The sequence below is a fragment of the Nerophis ophidion genome, linkage group LG05 (genome assembly GCF_033978795.1).
Source record: "Nerophis ophidion isolate RoL-2023_Sa linkage group LG05, RoL_Noph_v1.0, whole genome shotgun sequence".
NCBI lineage: Eukaryota > Metazoa > Chordata > Actinopteri > Syngnathiformes > Syngnathidae > Nerophis > Nerophis ophidion.
The window spans coordinates 79,274,862-79,288,587 of record NC_084615.1 but is presented as its reverse complement, the minus strand read 5'-3'; positions in this window follow the sequence as shown (position 1 = coordinate 79,288,587).

Here is a 13,726-nt window from a genome sequence, read left to right as displayed (position 1 = left end):
TTATGTTAGATCCACTATGGACTGGACTCTCACACTATTATGTTAGATCCACTATGGACTGGACTCTCACACTATTATGTTAGATCCACTATGGACTGGACTCTCACTATTATGTTAGATCCACTATGGACTGGACTCTCACTATTATGTTAGATCCACTATGGACTGGACTCTCACTGTTATGTTGGATCCACTATGGACTGGACTCTCACTCTATTATGTTAGATCCACTACGGACTGGACTCTCACTGTTATGTTAGATCCACTATGGACTGGACTCTCAATATTATGTAAGATCCACTATGGACTAGACTCTCACACTATTATGTTAGATCCACTATGGACTGGACTCTCACACTATTATGTTAGATCCACTATGGACTGGACTCTCACTGTTATGTTAGATCCACTATGGACTGGACTCTCAATATTATGTAAGATCCACTATGGACTAGACTCTCACACTATTATGTTAGATCCACTATGGACTGGACTCTCACTGTTATGTTAGATCCACTATGGACTAGACTCTCACACTATTATGTTAGATCCACTATGGACTGGACTCTCACTGTTATGTTGGATCCACTATGGACTGGACTCTCACACTATTATGTTAGATCCACTATGGACTGGACTCTCACACTATTATGTTAGATCCACTATGGACTGGACTCTCACACTATTATGTTAGACCCACTATGGACTGGACTCTCACACTATTATGTTAGATCCACTATAAACTGGACTCTCACACTATTATGTTAGATCCACTATGGACTGGACTCTCACTATTATGTTAGATCCACTATGGACTGGACTCTCACTATTATGTTAGATCCAATATGGACTGGACTGTCACTATTATGTTGGATCCACTATGGACTGGACTTTCACACTATTATGCCAGACCCACTATGGACTGGACTCTCACACTATTATGTTAGACCCACTATGGACTGGACTCTCACACTATTATGTTAGATCCACTATGGACTGGACTCTCACACTATTATGTTAGATCCACTATGGACTGGACTCTCACACTATTATGTTAGATCCACTATGGACTGGACTCTCACTATTATGTTAGGTCCACTATGGACTGGACTCTCACTATTATGTTAGATCCACTATGGACTGGACTCTCACTATTATGTTAGATCCACTATGGACTAAACTCTCACTATTATGTTAGATCCACTATGGACTGGACTCTCACTGTTATGTTAGTCCACTATGGACTGAACTCTCACACTATTATGTTAGATCCACAATGGACTGGACTCTCAAACTATTATGTTAGATCCACTATGGACTGGACTCTCACACTATTATGTTAGATCCACTATGGACTGGACTCTCACACTATTATGTTAGATCCACTATGGACTGGACTCTCACACTATTATGTTTGATCCACTATGGACTGGACTCTCTCACTATTATGTTAGATCCACTATGGACTGGACTTTCACACTATTATGTTAGATCCACTATGGACTGGACTCTCACTATTATGTTAGATCCACTATGGACTGGACTCTCACTATTATGTTAGATCCACTATGGACTGGACTCTCACTATTATGTTAGATCCACTATGGACTGGACTCTCACACTATTATGTTAGATCCACTATGGACTGGACTCTCACACTATTATGTTAGATCCACTATGGACTGGACTCTCACACTATTATGTTAGATCCACTATGGACTGGACTCTCGCTATTATGTTAGATCCACTATGGACTGGACTCTCACTATTATGTTAGATCCACTATGGACTGGACTCTCACTGTTATGTTGGATCCACTATGGACTGGACTCTCACTCTATTATATTAGATCCACTATGGACTGGACTCTCACTGTTATGTTAGATCCACTATGGACTGGACTCTCAATATTATGTAAGATCCACTATGGACTAGACTCTCACACTATTATGTTAGATCCACTATGGACTGGACTCTCACACTATTATGTTAGATCCACTATGGACTGGACTCTCACTGTTATGTTAGATCCACTATGGACTGGACTCTCAATATTATGTAAGATCCACTATGGACTAGACTCTCACACTATTATGTTAGATCCACTATGGACTGGACTCTCACTGTTATGTTAGATCCACTATGGACTAGACTCTCACACTATTATGTTAGATCCACTATGGACTGGACTCTCACTGTTATGTTGGATCCACTATGGACTGGACTCTCACACTATTATGTTAGATCCACTATGGACTGGACTCTCACACTATTATGTTAGATCCACTATGGACTGGACTCTCACACTATTATGTTTGATCCACTATGGACTGGACTCTCACACTATTATGTTAGATCCACTATGGACTGGACTCTCACTATTATGTTAGATCCACTATGGACTGGACTTTCACACTATTATGTTAGATCCACTATGGACTGGACTCTCACTATTATGTTAGATCCACTATGGACTGGACTCTCACACTATTATGTTAGATCCACTATGGACTGGACTTTCACACTATTATGTTAGATCCACTATGGACTGGACTTTCACACTATTATGTTAGATCCACTATGGACTGGACTTTCACACTATTATGTTAGATCCACTATGGACTGGACTTTCACACTATTATGTTAGATCCGCTATGGACTGGACTCTCTCACTATTATGTTAGATCCACTATGGACTGGACTCTCACACTATTATGTTAGATCCACTATGGACTGGACTCTCACACTATTATGTTTGATCCACTATGGACTGGACTCTCACACTATTATGTTAGATCCACTATGGACTGGACTCTCACTATTATGTTAGATCCACTATGGACTGGACTTTCACACTATTATGTTAGATCCACTATGGACTGGACTCTCACTATTATGTTAGATCCACTATGGACTGGACTCTCACACTATTATGTTAGATCCACTATGGACTGGACTTTCACACTATTATGTTAGATCCACTATGGACTGGACTTTCACACTATTATGTTAGATCCACTATGGACTGGACTTTCACACTATTATGTTAGATCCACTATGGACTGGACTTTCACACTATTATGTTAGATCCGCTATGGACTGGACTCTCTCACTATTATGTTAGATCCACTATGGACTGGACTCTCACACTATTATGTTAGATCCACTATGGACTGGACTTTCACACTATTATGCCAGACCCACTCGACGTCCATCCCACCGGTCTTCCCTAGAGGAGAAGACCAAGGTCTCTTATTGTCATCCCACTGGGTTTGAGTTTTTCCTTGCCCTTGTGTGGGCTCTGAACCGGGGATGTCGTTGTGGCTTGTGCAGCCCTTTGAGACACTTGTGATTGAGGGCTATATAAATAAACGTTGATTGATTGATTGACAAGTGCAGGATTAGCCTCAGACACGTACCTGACTACGTCTCAGATCTTGTCATGCTGTTTCTACATTTGTGTTTCAGCTTTCAAGGACTTTGTCTCAAGTGCCTCGTATTGAAGTTTTTTTTTGTTTTTTTTTTGTTGTTGTTGTTTTTTGTTTGGAGTGACAGCAGGGGTCGGGGATGAAGAGGGTTTGGAATGTTTTGTTAATGTGAAAATCAATAAAAAAGAAGTATGAAAGAGAGAAGTACTATTTATTATGACATCAATCTTTGTACACAACTTTTCATACAATGTCGGCCCACTACTAAAGCGTGAGAGAGAATGTCTGCATTTAATGTAGCATCAGGTTTTCGCTGCACAAACCGTGACTTGAGATTCCACAACATCCCATTTTTAGTCTGAAATTCGCCCTTTTGCTTCCGCTCTCGCACACAGACACACATTCTTTGACATGGATGATTATAGTGCTGGTCCAGGCTTTCGGGACCTTGAGCGTCCTGTGGTCAAGTTAGACTCAGTGGCCCTCGTACTTCTGGAGTCCAACAATTCTTCTGTTGGTACGGCTCTCTATCTCAAAGATTGGACGCCGCCGAGGTCCCCCTTGATCAGGGCCGGCCCGCGGCTTAGGCCGTATGGGCAAATACTACGGGCGCTGTCCATCAGGGGGCGCCACGCCAGTGCCACAAATGTTGGAGAGAAAAAAAATGTTAGTACTAATATTTCTAGATACATGAAATAATCCCACGTTAATTAAAATGCAAAGTAAAGCCTATTTAATAGAAATATTATTTGTTACAACATTTGTTTGTGTGGCTAAAGGCTAAAAGCTTCCCATCTCCATCTTTCTACTTTGACTTCTTCATTATTAATTGAACACATTGCAAAGGATTCAGCAACACAGATGTCCAAAATACTGTGTAATTATGCCGTTAAAGCAGACGACTTTTAGCCGTGTGTGGTGCTGGGCTAAAATGTCCTCTCCAACTAATAACGTCACAACATAAGTGTCATCATTCCATGACGTTTTCAACACGAAACTTCGCGGGAAATTTAAAATTGCAATTTAGTAAAGTAAAGCGGCCGTATTGTCATGTGTTGCAATGTTATGAATTGTGAATTATATTTATATAGCGCTTTTCTCTAGTGACTCAAAGCGCTTTACATAGTGAAACCCAATATCTAAGTTACATTTAAAGCAGTGTGGGTGGCACTGGGAGCAGGTGGGTCAAGTGTCTTGCCCAAGGACACAACGGCAGTGACTAGGATGGCGGAAGCGGGAATCGAACCTGCAACCCTCAAGTTGCTGGCACGGCCACTCTACCAACCGAGCTATACCGCCCCGAATATAATTTAAATACACTTGATATATAGCTGACATATGATTTAAATATAGTTTAATATAGTTGAAATATAGCTGTAATAGTGTTGAAACAGTTCAATATAGTTGAAAAATAGTTGTAACAGTGTTGAAATATAGTTGAAAACTGTTGAACTACAGTTGGAATATAGTTGATATATAGCTGTATTAGTGTTCAAATACAGTAAATATAGTTGAAATATAGCTGTATTATTGTTGAAATATAGTTGAAATACAGTTGAAATATTTTTGAAGTTTAGTTGAAATATAGCATATTTGTCTTTCCAATGTTAATATTTCATCATTGATGTATAAACTATCAGACTGCGTGGTCGCTAGTAGTGGCTTTCAGTAGGACTTTGAATAGAAGTCGGTGTCTAGCAGGACCGATAATTAATAATAAGCATTTCCCTTTTCTTGGCGTTGAGTTGCAAAAAGTCAGCAGACATCCATGGCTTGAACTATTCAGCCTTCAGTTGGTTAACTGGCACACGGTCCAAACAGATGAAAAAAACGGGGCACAAAGGGAACTAGGCCACCGGACCCCACTGAGATCTTAGGTAACATATGTGTATGAACAGTCGATGGCAGCGCCGGGGAGGGTGCGTTTCCGTACGTGTGCACATTTCACCGGCTAAGTAAACACCCGAGGGTGGTCTTGAAGTAGATGGCGGCATATTGGCATTGCCATGCAATAAGTAAAGGTACTATTGACCTGTGGTCCAAACTCCGCAGGATTTCATAGTTCTTCACTCGATTAAAAGTATCGACCAGATCCTGCAGTAAATCTTACTGTGAAGGAATAATATCAGAAAGGATGAAATGAAACGGGTGACGATGTGTTTGGTGAATGACTGGACTCTCTCTCTGAAGTAAATGTTGGCATGAAAACTCAATGCCTGCCTAGGAAGTTTCTGCAATGTTTGGGTTTTGTCGTGATAAATCAATCCCCTGGTCATTATTTCTCTTCTAGATCCTTTCAGGTATAGTTCTTCAATCAATCATCAACAAAGTTTATTCATATAGCCCTTAATCACAGGTGTCTCAAAGGGCTGCACAAGCCACAACGACATCCTCGGCTCAGATCCCACATCAGGGGAAGAAAAAAACTCAACACTATGGGATACAATGAGAAACCTTGGAAGAGATCTAGTTAATAATTCCTGATAAAAAAAACAAAACAGGCATGCCGGTAGCACGGGAAAAAAGCTAATAGCTAGCGCGAAAGCTTAGCATAGAAATGATCAGAGTTTGTTTGTGACGAACCCCAAGATGCAGAGATGGAGGCAGGCATGGAGTGAGAAAACATGATTTAATAAAGATACGAAGACAAAATCAAACAAAAGGGTACTGATACGAAGCACGCACGAGGCGAACAACAAACTAAGAGACCTAGCATGGGAGCTAGAAAAACAAAAAGGAACTTAGCACGGAAGCTAGCAAGAATCGATCAGGAAACAGAAGTCGTACATGTAATCAATCAATCAATCAATGTTTACTTATATAGCCCTAAATCACTAGTGTCTCAAAGGGCTGCACAAACCACTACGACATCCTCGGTAGGCCCACATAAGGACAAGGAAAACTCACACCCAGTGGGACGTCGGTGACAATGATGACTATGAGAACCTTGGAGAGGAGGAAAGCAATGGATGTCGAGCGGGTCTAACATGATACTGTGAAAGTTCAATCCATAATGGATCCAACACTAATATAAAAACAAACTTGGAAGCAGGGAAAAAAAGGCAGTAAGCTAAAAACCGCAATCAAACATAGCTTACCGCAACGCTGCATGGACAAGACAAGATACGACAGGTAGCAACGACAAGAGCGACATGTGGCAACAACAAATCAATAATCCGGCACTGACCGGAAGACAAAGCAGGTACAAATAGAAGCGGGCTGATTGACACCAGGTGTGGCCAGGTGCCAATCAGCCGCAGCTGAAGGCAAACAAAGCACTCAGGGAGACAAACAGGAAGCTGAACCAAAATAAGAGTGCTGACAGGAACTAAGGACAGGAAATACTAAACACACCGAGGAAAAACTAAAACACAAAGAAACTGTCCGTGGCAAGCCTGTCAGAAACAGACAAACCAAACGGTGAAGCTTAGCTCAGGAATCAAATAAAGTCAATGACGTGACTGTTGCATGAAGCAAATAAGACAATAAAGGAATAAGTAGCTCTCTGATTAGTGCCCGGAAGCAGGTGAGTGTCCCGAACACTAGTCAGAGGCAGGTGGAACTAATGGGCACCCATGGTAACCAAAACACAAACTCAGGGAGGCTGAAAACTGAACTGTGGGAGTCAAACTAACTGAACAATACTTGTAGTACATTACTTGTACTACAATACAATAATACAAAACTTGTAGTATAATTTTTGTACTACAATACTTCTTGTAGTACAATACTTGCTGAGGCGGCAGACCAGCAGATTTTCTTGTTTGTATTTACATTTTTTAATCAGACTAAACACAGGGATACATTTCCATTAGTCATGAGTTATTTTAATTAATAATAGTCGTGTTTCATTTTGCATGAGCAAAGACACTCAAGAAAGAAGGGAAAATATACGCACTTAACAGACTAAATTATAATAAGTAAACAAAGTTTTCTAGACAAACATGTATACATATTACGTTTGTAAATGTCAAGTTTGTACCGTGTTGGTTTCCCCATTTTCGCATAGCCAAAGGTAATACTATTTGGACAAATAGCCAGAAATGCAATGCTAGATTTTTTCCAGGGATGGGTTATTGATTTTTTTTTTTTAATTTTTCCGGATAATAATGATGATGGATTAATTTACATCACTGGTGTCAAACTCATTTTAGCACAGGGGCCGCATGGATGAAAATCTGTGCACACTCGGGGCCGGACTATTAAAATAATGGCATTAAAAAAAATAATAATGACAACTTCAGATAGTTTTATTTGTCTTACTTAGGTCCAAAATAGAACAAACACATTCAAAAAATTTTACAAAAAAATATTTAAAAAGTAAAGTTTAGATCCATGAAGAAAAAACAAATGTAAACAAATGTTTATGACTAAACTAAAACTGAACTGTTTGCAAAGTAAACAAAAACCGAAACTGGACGACAGCAAAGACTTACAGTGTGTGGAGCAGATGGCGTCCACAAAGCAAATCCGAAAATTACATGACAATTAACAAAGAAAGATAGCGACGATTTAAATAGCCATGATTGCTAAAACAAAGTAGGTTGGGGGAAAAGCACTCAAGGAAGACATGAAACTTCTAGAACAGTGGTTCTCAACCTTTTATTCGGAGATGTACCCCCTGTGAAAATTGTTTTAATTCAAGTACCCCCTAATCAGAGCAAAGCCTTTTTTGGTTGAAAAAAAGAGATAAAGAAGTAAAATACAGCACTATGTCATCAGTTTCTGGTTTTTTAAATTGTATAACAGTGCAAAATATTGCTCATTTGTAGTGGTCTTTCTTCAACTATTTGGAAAAAAAAGTAACTAAAAACGTGTTGAAAAATAAACAAGTGATTCAATTACAAATAAATATTTCTCCACATAGAAGTAATCATCAACTTAAAGTGCCCTCTTTGGGGATTGTAATAGAGATCCATCTGGATTCATCAACTTACTTCTAAACATTTCTGCACAAAAAAAATAAATCTTTAACATCAATATTTATGGAACATGTCCACAAAAAATCGAGCTGTCAACACTGAATATTGTATTGTTGTATTTCTTTTCACACTTTATGAACTTGCATTCATATTTTGTTGAAGTATTATTCAATAAATATATTTATAAAGGATTTTTGAATTGTTGCTATTTTTAGAATATTTTTTTTTAAATCTCGCGTACCTCTTGGCATACCTTCAAGTACCCCCATTTGGGAACCATTGTTCTAGAGGAAAATACCAACAAAACTGGAAAAGCCACCAAAATAGGAGCGCAAGAGTTTCATTCTTTAATGTTTTCTGCTAGTGGTGTGCCTCCACATTTTTTCAATGAAAAAAAATGCGCCTTGGCTCAAAAAAGGTTGAAAAACGCTGGGCTGGAGTACACAAATGAGTTTTAATATGGGACTTAAATACTTCTAGGTGACAAATGTTTTGTCATATTTCAGTGCATAATGACAATTAATTTCTAGGCGCAGTCAAGGCGTTGAGGGGTTCTGGTTTGGTGACCGCAGGATTAGGTCTCTGCTTTTTGCAGATAATGTGGTGCTGATGGCTTCATCTGACCGGGATCTTCAGCTCTCACTGGATCGGTTCGCAGCCGAGTGTGAAGTGACCGGAATGAGAATCAGCACCTCCAAGTCCGAGTCCATGGTTCTCGCCTAGGAAAAGGGTGGAATGCCATCTCCGGGTTGGAGAGGAGACCCTGCCCCAAGTGGAGGAGTTCAAGTACCTAGGAGTCTTGTTCACGAGTGGGGGAAGAGTGGATGGTGAGATCGACAGGCGGATCGGTGCGGCGTCTTCAGTAATGCGGACATTGTATCGATCTGTTGTGGTGAAGAAGGAGCTGAGCCGGAAGGCAAAGCTCTCAATTTACCGGTCGATCTACGTTCCCATCCTCACCTATGGTCATGAGCTTTGGGTCATGACCGAAAGGATAAGATCACGGGTACAAGCGGCCCAAATGAGTTTCCAGGTCTCTCCCTTAGAGATAGGGTGAGAAGCTCTGCCATCCGGGAGGAACTCAAAGTAAAGCCGCTGCTCCTCCACATGGAGAGGAGCCAGATGAGGTGGTTCGGGCATCTGGTCAGGATGCCACCCGAACGCCTCCCTAGGGAGGTGTTTAGGGCACGTCCAACCGGTAGGAGGCCACGGGGAAGACCCAGGACACGTTGGGAAGACTATGTCTCCCGGCTGGCCTGGGAACACCTCAGGATCCCCCGGGAAGAGCTGGACGAAGTGGCTGGGGAGAGGGAAGTCTGGGTTTCCCTGCTTAGGCTGCTGCCCCCGCGACCCGACCCTGGATAAGCGGAAGAAGATGGATGGATGGATAGTTAAAAGGAATAATGATAGTTGTATGATTAATAAAAACTCACATTCTGACTACTTTATTCATCCATCCATTTCCTACCACTTGTCCCGTTCGGGGTCGCAGGGGGTGCTGGAGCCTACCTCAGCTGCATCCGGGCGGAAGGCACGGTACACCCTGGACAAGTCGCCACCTCAGATAGACAGACAACATTCACACTCACATTCACACACTAGGGACCATTTTAGTGTTGCCAATCAAGCTATCCCCAGGTGCATGTCTTTGGAGGTGGGAGGGGCCTATCCCCAGGTGCATGTCTTTGGAGGTGGGAGGGGCCTATCCCCAGGTGCATGTCTTTGGAGGTGGGAGGGGCCTATCCACAGGTGCATGTCTTTGGAGGTGGAAGGAGCCTATCCCCAGGTGCATGTCTTTGGAGGTGGGAGGGGCCTATCCCCAGGTGCATGTCTTTGGAGGTGGAAGGAGCCTATCCCCAGGTGCATGTCTTTGGAGGTGGGAGGGGCCTATCCCCAGGTGCATGTCTTTGGAGGTGGGAGGGGCCTATCCCCAGGTGCATTTCTTTGGAGGTGGGAGGGGCCTATCCCCAGGTGCATGTCTTTGGAGGTGGAAGGAGCCTATCCCCAGGTGCATGTCTTTGGAGGTGGGAGGGGCCTATCCCCAGGTGCATGTCTTTGGAGGTGGGAGGGGCCTATCCCCAGGTGCATGTCTTTGGAGGTGGGAGGAAGCCGGAGTACCCGGAGGTCGACCCACGCAGTCCCGGCGAAAACATGCAAACTCCACACAGAAAGATCCCGAGAGCAGGATCAAACCCCAGATTTGTATTGTGAGGCAGACGCACAAACCCCTCTAACACGGTGCTGCCTACTTTATGTTTAATTGAATTAAAAAAACAACCACCAAAGGACAGATCTTTGACCGTGACGACAAGCGGCGTATAAAAATGGACGTACATCAGCAGGCTCACGCCGTGACAGAAAAGGAGAACTCACTTTCATCAGACAACACTCATCAAGGTTCACGGCTTGGGCCTGATGTGCTGTCATCCTGGTAGTGTAACCTCTGGAAGACACCATGCAACACCTGTCTTGGCGCTCATAAGGCATGCTGATTCATGCAGACACGTGGTGGCCTGCTGCCTGACCTTGCTAGGACGGCAGGACTCATTGGAGACGGGCCACGGCCACGCTGCAGGACACAACACGGCATATGCTCGCCTGGTAGAGTCCTGAACAGACGCGGTATGTTGGAAGTGAGGATGCGCCGCAGCAGTTGAACACAATTGTATCTCTGCCTCGCAGAGTTTGTACCGAGGCTATTCCGACACGCTGCTGTATCCGCCTGAGAACCAGCACTAGCTATTGGTTTTTGGTCTAATTTTATTTTCAGAGTTACACATTTTGCAGGGGGAAAATTGCCACAAATGTATGTGGAGGAAGCTGGTTCTCAGAGGATATATGTCGATAACACAATCACCAGTCAGGACAACAACTATCAAGACTATCGTCACTACAATGACAAAACACTAGCTCATATTCTCTACAGCAGGGTTTTTCAACCACTTTGTAGACTGTAAGACACTATATTGCCAAACGATGAGGATCATGTGTTCTAATCACTTGGCCCGGTGTATAAAACCAAACACTGATGGGGATGGGGACTGATTCTACAAACATTTGTGAAAGAATGGGGTGCACTCAGTGATTTCCAGCGTGGAACTGTCATAGGATTCCACCTGTGCAACAAATCCAGTCCAAAGAAAAGGGAAATGTGTTCAACCAGACTTTTGATTGATTGATTGACACATTTATTAGTAGATTGCACAGTACAGTACATATTCCGTACAATTGACCACTAAATGGTAACACCCTAATAAGTTTTTCAACTTGTTTAAGTCGGGGTCCACATTAATCCACGGTAAGAACTTAGACCCTGCGCGGAACAAGGGAAACATATTTTTTCTGAAATCATCACCAACTCTACTAACAACTCTCCTATTTGCTACGGTAAACAGGTGGACAAACCCTCCAGTTTCACTTCCAATAGCACTCATTTCTACATCTAAGTGCAATGAGTGCAAAATCATTTCATTATAAAGTTCAAGCCATTAAAAATGCAATAATTTCTAGAAAGCAACCAGCTACTCTGCAGTCATCGAGTCAACCAGAGCTGGTAGATTTCCCTCCTGTGACTGACAGAAGAGTCCAAGACATGGTCCACAGTCTGACTCCATCAACATGCTGCCTTGACCAGCTACTCAAAGTTCTTGCTGAGCAGTTAGTTAACACAATTTGCTCGTCCAGTCAACATCTCACTTCAGACTGGAACATTTCCAAAGGCCTTAAAACTGTTGTCATTAAGCCCCTCTGAAAGAAGAGCAGTCTAGATGCCACAGTACTTTGAAGACCTTTTGGCCCGTATCAAACCTGACATTTTTTGGCAAAGTTCTACAAACCCCGTTTCCATATGAGTTGGGAAATGGTGTTAGATGTAAATATAAACAGAATACAATGATTTGCAAATCCTTTTCAAGCCATATTCAGTTGAATATGCTACAAAGACAACATATTTCATGTTCAAACTCATAAACTTTATTTTTTTTTGCAAATAATAATTAACTTAGAATTTCATGGCTGCAACACGTGCCAAAGTAGTTGGGAAAGGGCATGTTCACCACTGTGTTACATCACCTTTTCTTTTAACAACACTCAATAAACGTTTGGGAACTGAGGAAACTAATTGTTGAAGCTTTGAAGGTGGAATTATTTCCCATTCTTGTTTTATGTAGAGCTTCAGTCCTTCAACAGTCCGGGGTCTCCGCTGTCCTATTTTACGCTTCATAATGCGCCACACATTTTCGATGAGAGACACGTCTGGACTGCAGGCGGGCCAGTCTAGTAACCGCACTCTTTTTTTTACGAAGCCACACTGTTGTAACACGTGCTGAATGTGGCTTGACATTGTCTTGCTGAAATAAGCAGGGGCTTGGATGACAACATATATTGTTCCAAAACCTGTATTTACCATTCAGCATTAATGGTGCCTTCACAGATGTGTAAGTTACCCATGCCTTGGGCACTAATACACCCCCATACCATCACACATGTGTAAGTTACCCATGCCTTGGGCACTAATACACCCACATACCATCACACATGCTGGCTTTTACACTTTGCGTCGATAACAGTCTGGATGGTTTGCTTCCCGTTTGGTCCGGATGACACAATGTCGAATATTTCCCCCAAAAAATTTAAATGTGGACTCGTCAGACCACAGAACACTTTTCCACTTTGCATCAGTCCTTCTTAGATGATCGGGCACAGAGAAGCCGGCAGTGTTTCTGGATGTTGTTGATAAATGGCTTTCGCTTTGCATAGTAGAGCTTTAACTTGCACTTACAGATGTGGCAACCAACTGTATTTAGTGACAGTGGTTTTCTGAAGTGTTCCTGAGCCCATGTGGTGATATCCTTTAGAGATTTATGCCGGTTTTTGATACAGTGCCGTCTGAGGGATGGAAGGTCACGGTCATTCAATGTTGGTTTCCGGCCATGCCGCTTACGTGGAGTGATTTCTCCAGATTCTCTGAACCTTTTGATGATATTATGGAGCGTAGATGTTGAAATCCCTAAATTTCTTGCAATTGCACTTTGAGAAAGGTTGTTCTTAAACTGTTTGACTATTTGCTCACACAGTTGTGGACAAAGGGGTGTACCTCGCCCCATCCTTTCTTGTGAAAGACTGAGCATTTTTTGGGAAGCTGCGTTTATATCCAATCATGGCACCCACCTGTTCCCAATTAGCCTGCACACCTGTGGGATGTTCCAAATAAGTGTTTGATGAGCATTCCTTAACTTTATCAGTATTTATTGCCACCTTTCCCAACTTCTTTGTCACGTGTTGCTGGCATCAAATTGTAAAGTTAATGATTATTTGCCATAAAAATGAAAAAAAATGATGAGTTTGAACATGAAATATGTTGTCTTTGTAGCATAT